This window comes from Pongo pygmaeus, chromosome 13 (genome assembly GCF_028885625.2).
Source record: "Pongo pygmaeus isolate AG05252 chromosome 13, NHGRI_mPonPyg2-v2.0_pri, whole genome shotgun sequence".
NCBI classification, from domain to species: domain Eukaryota; kingdom Metazoa; phylum Chordata; class Mammalia; order Primates; family Hominidae; genus Pongo; species Pongo pygmaeus.
In genome coordinates, this window is record NC_072386.2 from 86,140,342 (window position 1) to 86,152,752 (window position 12,411).

Sequence of the window (12,411 nt, forward strand, 5' to 3'; positions counted from 1 at the left end):
GTTGAAGGGGAAGTAATGTTTAGGCTGGATCTCTAAGAAAACATAGGAATTAACCCAGAAATCTCAGACGGAGGGGAGGCTGAGGGAGGCATTCCAGGCACTCAGAAAAGTATGTGTGAATTCTGGGAGGTAGGGCCTAAAATGGAATCTTTGAAAATAGGCAAAAAGTTCTGTTGGGCTGAGAGGAGAAGGAATGTCTAGAAGGGGCAGAAGTTAAGAGTGGAGAGCTAAGTTTGGGCTGAACCATTAAATGTCTTGTAGGCCATTGTAAGGAGTGTGAGTTTGAAACTTACAAGCAAAAACAAACAACCCCATTAAAAAGTGGCCAAAGGAGCCAGGTGAGGTGGCTCATGCCTATAATCCCAGCACGTTGGGAGGCTGAGGCGGGTAGATCACCTGAGATTGGGAATTCAAGACCAGCCTGACCAACATGGAGAAACCCCGTCTCTACTAAAAATACAAAATCAGCTGGATGTGTGGCACACACCTGTAATCCCAGCTACCCAGGAGGCTGAGGCAGAAGAATCACTTGAACCTGGGAGGCGGAGGTTGTGGTGAGCCGAGATCATGCCATTGCACTCCAGCCTGGGCAACAAGAGTGAAATTCTGTCTCAAAAAAAAAGAAAAAAGAAAAAAAAAAAAAAAGGTGGGCAAAGGAAATGAACAGACACTTTCCAAAAGAAGACATACATACAGCCAACAAGCATATGAAAAAATGCTCAATATCACTAATCATTGGAGAAATGCAAATCAAAACCACAATGAAATACAATTTTACACCGGTCAGAATGGCTATTATTAAAAAGTCAAAAAATAACAGATACGGGCGAGGTTGGGGAGAAAAGGTAACAGTTATACACTCCTGGTAGCAATGTGAATTAGTGCAGCCATTGTGGAAAGCAGTCTGGCAATTTCTCAAAGAACTTAAAACAGAAGTACCATTCAACCCAGCAATCCCTTTACTGGATATATACCAAAAGGAATATAAATCTTTCTACCATAAAGACACATGCACATGTATGCTCATTGCAGCATTATTCACCATAGCAAAGTCATGTAATCAATCTAAATGCCCATCAGTGGTAGACTGGATAAAGAAAATGTGGTGCATATAGACCATGGAATAGTATGCAGCCATAAAAAAGAATTGGGTCATGTTCTTTGCAGCAACATGGATGGATCTGGAGGCCATAATCCTAAGCAAACTAACACAGGAACAGGAAAACAAATACCGTATGTTGCCACTTATAAGTGGGAGCTAAACATTGAGTACTCGTGAACACGTAGACATGAAGAACAGATGCCAGGGCCTACTTGTGGGTGAATGGTGGGAGGAGGAACGTAGGAAAACTACCTATCGGGTACTATGCATAAGCATACCTGGGTGATGAAATAATCTGTACAGCAAACCCCTGTGAGATGTAATTTACCTGTGTAACAAACGTGCATATCTATCCCGAACCTAAAATAAAATCTGGAAAAAAAAAAAAAAAAGAATGTGGGTTTGCTCTACTAGGCAATGGTGAGCCCCTGCTGGGTTCTGTGTGGGACATCAAGATAATCATGCTTGTACAGGAAGTGGACCAGGCAGACTGTGGGGCTGGGGAGAGAATGAAGATCTGGAGATGAATTACATAACTATTGGAATAGCCCAGGACGAAGAGGAGATGGGTGTCCTTCAAGGGCTCTAGGCCTCTGGCTCTATGCCTTTCATTAGCCTTTCATGTGAAAAGTGTTGCTATGACATGACAGGATTTAAAAAAAAATAACTTTAAACGTACAGAAAAATTGCAAAAATAGTAGTGTGTTCCCACGTAGTATTTACCCAGCTTTCCCTAAAGCAAACATCTTCCAAATGTAGAGTACAGTTATCAAAACCAGGAAATTCATTTTGCTAAAACACTGGTAACCAATCTATATACCTCGTTAAATTTTGTTTTTCCCACTAATGTCCTTTTTCTGGTCTAGGATTTAATCCAGGATCCCACATTGCATTTCATCGCCATGTTTCCTCATTGCCTCCAATCTGGGCCAGCCCCTCAGCCTGTCCTTATCTTGCATGACCTTGAAACTTGGGAGGAGTATTGGTTATCTGTTTTGTAACATGCCCCCCATTGGGGGGGTATGTAACATTTTCTCATGATGAGACTGATGCCATGAACTTTTGGCAAGACTACAAGGTGATGTTGTACCTTTCTCAGCCCATAATATCAAAGGTACACGATGTCGCTATGTCTAATTATTCTTGGTGTTAACCAAAGGAACATTTAGAAAGTTATACTTTTGAGTCTCATTCCCATGCCCCCCTCTAATTTGAGCCCATATTGCTTTTACACTTCCTTCTTTCATGAAGGAGCTCCCTGTACTGATGACTTCAGCACAAATTGGTCTCCTCCTTCTCCTGTAAGGATGGCAACTGTTAAATATCCTCAGGGTACATTCCCTTCCCTTCCTTTCAGTAATAGAACACCTCAAGGCTGAGCTCAGCACATGGCTGCCTAGTGAGGGATTACATTTTCCAGATATCCCCGAATCTGGGTGTGATTCTAGAGCAACCTGGGGCCAATGGAATGTGAGTGGAGATGATGCCTGCTCATTAGAGATAAAGCCTTTCCCTAGACTTCCTCTAGGACCTATTATCAGCCCTGCACACCAGGCCAGCTGGAGCAGCTGCCTTAGTCTCCTTTTAAGCCGCCTGACAAGAAAGTCAGAGATGGGCGCAACAAACCAACATGGTGCATGTATACCTATGTAACAAACCTGCATGTTGTGCACATGTACCCTAGAACTTAAAGTATAATAATAAAAAAAAAGAATGGCAGAGATGTTCATGGACTGCATGATGAGGGAGAAATAATGCCGTTTCATTCGAGGTCTTTTTGTTACAGCATCTTTGCCCATTGTCTATCACAGGTACAGAGTTAAGATCCACAACCAAGAGCAATGAAGGTTTTTATTTTCTTCATATGTTAGGCTTATTTATGTGACTATGTGGCTATTGAGGGGTGCGGGCTAAAATCTCATAGTAGATTTCTTGTTATTGCCCAGATTTATAGATGTGAGTTTTCAAGATGAATTCATTCTTTTTGGAGGGTGGGAAATTATGATAAACTGTCAATTATTTTGTTTCAGATAGATGTAGGTTGGCAAATAGTAACATATGGCTTTCTGGTCCCGTCTCCTAACCACAAGACAGACATTGCTAACTGATCACATCACTCTTCTCCCAAGCTTGGACGCAGCATCATAATCTTTCTTAAGTAAAATCAGGCAACCACTCCTTATCTATCAGACAATCCAAAATATGACCCCCATTTGCCATCTTGGAACTGAATTTCCATAGAAACACTTAAATATATTAAGTAGAATATTAAGCTTTCTGCTAGCATATAAACAATCCCATCACTTCACTATAAATAGCACAGACTATAACTGAGTATAGGTCAGATTGTAACTGAACACATAGAGGAGCTTTTCCTAGTCCATCCACCTCTTGTTTTAAAGGAAAGAGGCTTATCTCACTGCCTTTCTTTTTTGGGTTCCCCTGAGGCTGGATTTCCTCTCCCCTGTGGGTGTGGCTCTCTCAGAGTTGTTTTCCTGGCTTTCCTTCCCCCTGGAACAGAAGTTCCCTAAGGAGAGTGCAGGTGCTGTCTGACACCTTTGTACCCTCAGAGCCTGGCACCAGGGTGGTTACATGTGAACATCTGGCAAGCCAGCATAGGCACCTTATTCTGGAATAACACATCTAGTGACCTAAGGCAACAAGTTTATTTCTTGCTGAGTGGCTCTCCTCGTAGAATTACTTTAGGGACAGTGGCCAGGTGTGCGGTGGCTCACACTGTAATCCCAGCACTTTGGGAGGCTGAGATGGGTGGATCACCTGAGGTCAGGAGTTCGAGACCAGCCTGGCCAACATGGTGAAACCCCATCTCTACTAAAAATACAAAAAATAGCAGGGCATGGTGGTAGGTGCCTGTAATCCCAGCTACTTGGGAGGCTGAGGCAGGAGAATCGCTTGAACCAGGGAGGTGGAGGTTGCAGTGAACTGAGATAACGCCACTGCACTCCAGCCTGGGTGACCAGAGCGAGACTCTGTCTCAAAAAAAAAAAAAAAAAATCAGGGACACAGGTGCTATGTTGTCATACCCTCCCAGAGGGCCCGTGCAGGGAGAAGGACATGTGGTGAGGAATAGGCTAGCTGTCCAGCTCTCCACTCTCCAAACAGGCCTGATTCTAAACCAGGACACACAGCCACACCTAACTTCAAAGTGGGTGGGGAGGCTCACACTTGCCCTGAGCTGGAAGGAGAGGGCAACCATGATATTCGTGAAAAATCCTAACAGTCACCTCAGTATCCTGGGGTAATGTTTGTGAGTGAATGCAGTGATGCCTGTCTTTTTTGCTTAAAAACTGAAATGAGAACCTCAAAACCCAGGCTTCTGCTTTCCCTGCAGCTTGAAAAAAGCCAGAACAGAGAGACAATTACACTAAAAAGTACATTTTCAGGTCAGCAATATGAATTTCCATCATTATCTTTGTTTCCCCAATCACAAAGGATTAATTGTCTCCCTTCAAAAGCAAGATCTATCCCTGGGGCATCAGAAAAAACTGGAAACTTGCTCAAGGGCTTATATTTATTCATAAACACTTAAGCAATCTGCCCCTACAATTGTTTCAGATTAACTTATTTCCAAAGAAGACATGCCCATTTTCCTCTTTTAAAAAACTAAATGGACTGGAACTTTACTTTTAGGAACATATTTAGGCTGAACACAATGAAGTTTTATTTATTCAACTCTAAACACTGAATATCCACTAAAGAGACAATGTACCTCTCTCACATGCTATAGTACCAAGCATACAGTGTACAGGTGTCCAATAAGTATTTGTTGTTGAATTGGTTTTCCCTCTAACTGTCTCCAAGAAAAAACCTAGCAAGGCAGTCTCAGCATCTTCTGAGCCTAAATAAAAAAATTATAATAGAATCCTGAAAACTAGAAGAAATCTGGACAGGTCTTTGCAGGTGATCATAAGCTCCCTCCTTTTCTCTTTTTCTATGGGCCAGGAAGCCATCCTTTTCTGAGACTTGACTTAATCCTATGGTACTTTCAAAAGACTTGCTAAAAGTTTCCCACCATTAAGTGTAATAAGGATACAAATCCTTATTTTAACTTTGGTTTATTTTCCTAGTGCTTTTACTCATTGTTATTATGACTCGGCTTGGGGAAAATGTAAGAGACTCCTTGTACCTCTAGAATTGCTTGGACATAAAAGGCAATTGCTATGCTGGACGTTCTGTTTTCCATCACCCATGGCCACTTTGGCCCCTGAGCAGGGATGTGGCGTGTCCCCATCATGAGCCAGTCCTGCAGTATGGTGTGGACCATAGCAGAGTAGGAAAAGGTTTTGTGGAAACTGCAACCTCCACAGCATGACACATAAGACCTTCCATGATCTGGCCCCTGCCTACCTTTCCAGCCTTGTCTCCTATTACTCCCTTTTCTGTATAGAGTGAGATGATAAATTCCTCAACGACAGGGATTGTGCCTATCTCGTTCAACATCAAACCCCTAAAACGAATGGCAGGAGTGTTTCATAAATACCCGTTGAGTGACAGAAACTGCTGTAGTCTGGGCACAGGGCTTTCTCTTTCCCAGGGCTATGCCTTCCCACAGGCTGTTCCCCAGTCTTGGCAAATTCTTAGCACTCTTGGCTTAGCCCTCACCTCCTCCGTGCACCTCTTCCAGCCTCTCAGGCAGAGCTGATGGCTTCTTTACTTCTGTGATGTTGTGAACGTGGCCCTGGGATAGCACTATTGTTGTTCTATAACATTCTATTGGGCTGGACACGGTGGCTCACGTCTGCAATCCCAGCACTTTGGGAGGCCGAGGCGGGTGGATCATGAGGTTAGGAGTTCGAGACCAGCCTGGCCAATATGGTGAAACCCCATCTCTACTAAAAATACAAAAAATTAGCTGGGCGTGGCAGATGCCTGTAATCCCAGCTACTCGGGAGGCTGAGGCAGGAGAATCGCTTGAACCTGGGAGGTGGAGGTTGCAGTGAGCCGAGATCGCACCATTGCACTCCAGCCTGGGTGAAGGGCAGGACTCTGTCTCAAAAAAAAAAAAAAAAAAAAAAGTTCTATCTACTTTCCTGGCTCATTCACTGAACAGACAGCTCCTTAATAACAGAATATTTGTCTTATTCATCTCCTTATTCCAGAGCCTGGTTGAGTGCCTGGCATAGAGCCTTTGTGTTGGTGGCTTTTTGGTTATAAAAGCTCCCCTGTATCTTCACTAATACAGGCTCTTAGAGTTAGGATCACACAACCAAGAGAGATATTTACAACAGACATCTAATCAATGAGGGCTGCTATGACATGCCAAGCAAGTGTAAGATCTGGTGAACCTGCCAGATTCTCCAGGCCAATGCAATTGCTCAGTACTGCGTTGCTAGGGATGAAGGTGCATGCCCGTCTTGTGAGACACCGTCAACTCCACCAGTGGGTGAGATGCTCCTCTCCACTGCTACTGTTTGCTTCCCTTTGGAGGGAGCTCAGCTAGTGTGACACTCCAAGCCTCTTTCTGCCACTTTATTTACCTCATCCCAGGAATGTGGAAAGACTTTCTTTTTCGCAAATTTGGGAGAAACACATTGGGCTTGCTCATTTCAATCCCTCTCTACTTTCTTTCGGGGGAGAGAGGCTCACAGGAAGCGTGTGTTTTCCTGCGCTCCTCTGCGTCTTAAGTTTTGCTCACATCAGCTGTCCCACTGTCACCCAACGCTGTCTGTGACCAGGTGATGAAGTCTGCCTCATTCTGGGGTTCATAGGGTAAGCCCATGAGGCTGTAAGACCTGAAACTGCCTTCTCGACATTGTCAGCTTTGACAGAACCAAACGTTCCCAGTTCAGGTGCATCTTGGGGAATTTTTTGGTCAATATTTTTATAACTTAGGTAGGGAAAAGGGTGGCTTCTACCTATTTCTGCTCAAAAGACCCAAGCCGATTCCATGGGATGGCTGCAGGTTTCCAGGAGACAAGATTGAGTTCATGGTGTACCTCACATCTGTTCAGAACCCACGCTGCTACCAGCTCAGGGTGGTCCTGGCAAAATGGGGTGGGGGTTCCTCCAGGCACCCTGCTCTTGGGCTTCTGGGTGTGTTCCATTTCTGTGCTGGTTGCAGGACACCCTGTGAGTATCCCAACCACGCAAGCATGTGCCTTCCTAGACAGTAACTGGAGCCTCAAAATGATTCCTGTCCTCTCTTTTCCTTTTGAGAACCAAGACTCCTTTCCCCCAGGGCTCTCGGCAACCAAGAAAAAACAGCTGCTGATCCACTAATTCGCACAAGGAATTAGAGCCCAAAGAAATCAATTAGAGATACAACCACTCCTTAGGATACTTATATCTTCACACAACATTTAGAAGGCAGAAATACATTTGTTTGCGTCAAAACACTCAAATCAAAGAAGTAAACTCGTCTCCAGCTGGGGGCACTTCTCTCCTCGTGTAGTTTCTGGGCCACTCTGTGTGGTCTCTTTCTGTGGCCTCCCCAGCATGGTGCCTTCAGGGTAGCTGGTCTGGTTATATGGCAGCTTGGGGCTGCAGGAGCTACTGCGTCTCACTGCCAGTGCATCCCAGGTGGGCAGGGGGCACTGCCCATCACAGGTCCTTAGGGGCTGGCAAGAAGCTGCAAAGCCTTCTGAACACTTAACCTCAGAATTCCCAGAACATAACTTCTGCCACTTTCTATTGCTCCAGCAGTTTACTAATTTCAGAGGAGGGTAATTAGACTCCATCTCTCTATGAATTCAAGTGCGTAGTTAAGATGATTAAAGCCTTGGAAAATATCTTCTAAAAATTAAAACATATGGAATTAAATACAGCTGAGGTAGATTTCCTACGCTTAAAAATGACACTCCAATTATTCCCATTTTTCATGAAGCCAGTCACTGCTGTAGTATTGCACTCTCTTGCCCCACTTAAAGTAGATATAACTGTGTGACTTGCTTAGCCTAAAGGTAAGTTAAGTGACATGTGTCATTTCTAGGCAGAAGCTTTAACGGTGAATGCATGATTCGCCGTGCGCCTTACTGTGGAAATGTGTGCAGTTTGGAACCTCCAACCCGGGCCCCTGAGGGACTACCATGGGTCAAACCCCCACCAACATGTGATGTCTACATAGCGTGAGTAAAAAACAACCTAGTGTTATTGAAGCCACTGAGTTTCAGGATCACTGTTACTGCAGCATAACCTAGACTTACCCTGACTGATACAGTTATTCTTTAAAAATGAACAATCTTTCAAAAACACCCGTTTTCTCTAAGCTTTTATGGTATTTATGAAAACATCTCACACTCCCAATGCAGCCTATGTTTTCTTAACTAGTGTTCTAGGTAGTTCAGTTGTTATTTGTTTGTTTATAATGAGCTTAGGGAGTTTTTTGTTTGTTTGTTTGAGACAGGGTCTCGCTTGTTGCCCAGGCTGGAATGCAGTGGCGTGATCTCAGCTCACTGCAGCCTCTGTCTCCTGGGTTCAAGTGATTCTCCTGCCTCAGCCTCCCAAGTAGCTGGGATTACAGGCATGTGCCACCATACCCGACTACTTTTTGCATTTTTAGTAGAGACAGGTTTTGCCATATTGGCCTGGCTGGTCTCGAACTCCTGACATCAGGTAATCTGCTTGCCTCAGCCTCCCACAGTGCTGGGATTACAGGCATGAGCCACCTCGCCTGGCGTTTTTTCTTTTTAATCTTGAGTTAAAAAGGTAATAACTCACTCCCCTAAATCCAAGAGAGAAGAGCTTTCTTCTGTTTCTCTTGCAGTATGCCAATGAATTGAACACAGTTACCATGTATAAGACATTTTTGTTGCAAGTAAATGAGAACTACCCCATCTATGGTTTTTTTAAAAAAGTTTATTATTTATTTATTTATTTTAAACACAGGATCTCACTGTGTTACCCAGGCTGGAGTGCAGTGGAGCAATCATAGCTCAGGGTGCCTCCTGGGCTCATGTGATCCTCCCACCTCAGTCTCCTGAAAAGCTAGAACTACATGTGCATGTCACCATACCCTGCTTGGTTTTATTTTTAGTTTGGGAACTGAGAGATACAAGTTGCTACAGAGAAGGAAAATCCACATCTTGCCCTTCCAATTCTCTAACCCCTATTCCAATTGCTCTGTGTGTGCCTCGAGCTCTCCTCTCCTCTGAGGAGAGGAAGTGTATTGCTAGGTAACCTGGACCAGGACAGGCCTGGAGTCCATTTCTATGGTATGAGTCCTTTTGCTGTGTGGTCATAGGTTCATTCATTTGAAGCTTTTATGGTTCCCTGAATGTTTTCTCCTTAAGGAAACATCTATAATGCTTGTTTCCAGTTGTATCCCCCATTAGAATGTAAGCTGATATGGTTTGGCTGTGTCCCCACCCAAATCTCATCTCGAATTGTAATCCCCATAATCCCCTTGTGTCTAGGGAGAGACTTGGTGGGAGGTGATTGGATCATGGGGGAGGTTTCCCCCATGCTGTTCTTGTGATAGTGAGTGAGTTCTCACGAGATCTCATGGTTTTATAAGGGGCTCTTCCAACTTCGTTCTTCACTCTTCCCTCTCCTGCCACCATGTGAAGAAGGTCCTTGCTTCCCCTTTGCCTTCTGCCATGATTGTAAGTTTCCTGAGGCCTCCCCAGCAATGTGGAACTGTGAGTCAATTAAACCTCTTTCTTTTATAAATTACCCAGTCTCAGGTATTTCTTTCTAGCAATGGGAGAACGAACTGATACAAAAGCTGTGTGAGGGCAGGGACAGTTTTTGACTAGCCCAGCACCGTACACATAGCACTTAGCACAGTGCCTGACCCAGATTGTGTATGTACTCTATTGTTGTTAAATGGTGACAGAAGCTGCCATCTTTGTAGCATGAAGGTCTTGTGAAACCTGGTAGAGCTGCAGGATGTCACAAAGAAGCCATGAAACTAAGGACTGAGAATTATTAAGGGTTATTATTTTTGTTAAATATTTAAAATGCATTTATTGTAGAGCAGTCTTTAAAAGTGATTTCACTACCACATTTTTATTGTTTGCTGCATGTAAATTTATAAGGTTTCTATAGCATATAAAAACAGATAAAAACATTTTCTTATTTTGACCTTATATTTATTATTTATTTCCTAAGAAAAATTGAGAAAGAAGAACCGACTATACTCTTCCTAGGCTCTACGCTATATATGAACTCTATACATGAATGAAGACAGTGTGGTCTTTGGGCTATAGGGCCCCCGCCTCTGTCCTTCCCGTACCTTGAGAAGCTATAGGGGGCCATAGCATCCTATCAGTAAATAAGTTGCTTTGTAATATGCCATCTGCCCATCCTATTCACTCCACTGTGACTGCCATCCATACAATCCCTGAGGGGTTAGGAGCTGTGATGGGTGTCTGTGTCTTGTTTGTTCACCTTTCTCCCCCCTTCATCAAAGAAGAGCTGGTTCCACCTCTCCAGCCTTACGTTTCAAATGCAGCTTTCAAGTTCTTCCTCAAGCTCCTTTCTTGGGCTGGACCCTGTCGACTAAGGAAGCGCCCTGACCAGCCTTCAGTCAGCCCTAGGGTGCCTCCCACATTCATCCGGCTATGGTTGATTGCTTCCGGGTAGGCACCTGACCTAATCCTGATCCATCATGTCCTTCCCTGGGATTTGTTAAAGTGCAACCAGAGAAAAAGATTTGATCACCCTCCGATGTGATGCTGAGAGATAAGAGGTATATAGGAGCCTGGAAACCTCTTAGTCACCATGTGGACAAAGCCAGCCTGAGCAAGGTAAGCAAAAATGCAAAGCAGCAGGTGGAGGGAAAACCTTGGCAGGGCTGAGCTCTGTGTTCCAGTTCCTTGAGGCCCAGCTGCTCGTGTCCCCACCCTGTTCCACTGGCTTCCATTTCTTTTTGTTCCTGCTTTCACGTTATTTTGTTGGAGGTTTATAAGTCAACTGAAATCCTTTTTACTACAAGAGAAGTATGAGCACATATGTAGGCACATCAGTGTGTTTTGTACCAAATACCAATCCATATTCTTTGAGGTCTTCAGTACTGTGAAAAAGGGGATTTACATTAGGGCTGGAAAAGGTTTGCTGGGACATAAGAAAGAATTTTGTGTCCTCCCACACATTAACTCACAAGGAGCTTTGAGAACACCATGTCCCAAAGGGCTCACGACACCTCTGTGGACTGCACTGTATGACTGGCCTCTCCTTTCCTGAGATGAGGTCATTCACACGCTTTCTGACCAAATCCATGTGCCAGGGGTACAAAAAGGAAGACACAGTCCTGCCCTCAAGGAACTTCTGGTCTAACATCTGAAACAGATACATAAACAGATTGTTACCATAACGTTTGGTTTGTAGGATGACAGAGATATGCAAAGACTTGTGGATCACCGAGGACGCACAGAGAATCACCTGTGTGGTGAGTGGAGACAGCTTCAGCTTGGGTTCTCAGCTCATAGGGACACTGATTTATATACTGTACTCATGAGTCATCATTAAGTTTGGGGGGAGTCAAAAGTTATTCACCGATTTTCAGCTTTGTGGGGAGTTGGCACCCCTAACCACTACATTGTTCAAGGGTCATTTGTGTATATATATGTGTGGGTCTGTGTGTGTGTGTGTGTGTGTGTGCTGCTTTTGTCACAGAACAAGTCATAGCATTTCCTTATGTTCTTAGAAACACTTCACAAATGTCATTTTTGATTGCTGCTTGAGGAGCATCCTGTTGTGATGAGGTAAACTTTACTCACCAACCCTCCATCCCAGGGCCTCTGCCTTGCTTCCAGTTTGTTTCACCATTATAAATCCCATGCCTACTTTTCACTGCTCACAGGTTGCCAACCCGTTAGCTCACTGATATGTGGAAGGAATGCAGGGAAGTTTACAATCCAAGTACCAGACCCATGTTCAGATTATGAATTTGCCCAAGAAAATCAGGGAATCAATGGTTTTGAAACTCCAATTATCTGTGTGGTGTACGCTTCTAGCATCCAGAAGACAAAACCTTCTGGGTACTAGAACAAAGAACCAAGTGAATGAATTGAAGAGAAATTTAATTTGCTCTGAAAGTGAATTCAGTAATCATGTGGAAGCTGACCTACGGAACATCCCACGGGAAGGGTTATACAACAGAGACAAAGATGACGTGAGAGCTTTTTACAAAATACCTTATTTCTCTCTTTTTTTTTTTTTGAGACGGAGTCTTGCTCTGTCACCCAGGCTGGAGTGCAGTGGCACCATCTCGGCTCACTGCCAGCTCCGCCTCCCGGGTTCACGCCATTCTCCTGCCTCAGCCTCCTGAGTAGCTGGGACTACAGGCACCCGCCACCAGGCCTGGCTAATTTTTTGTATTTTTAGTAGAGATGGGGTTTCACCGTGTT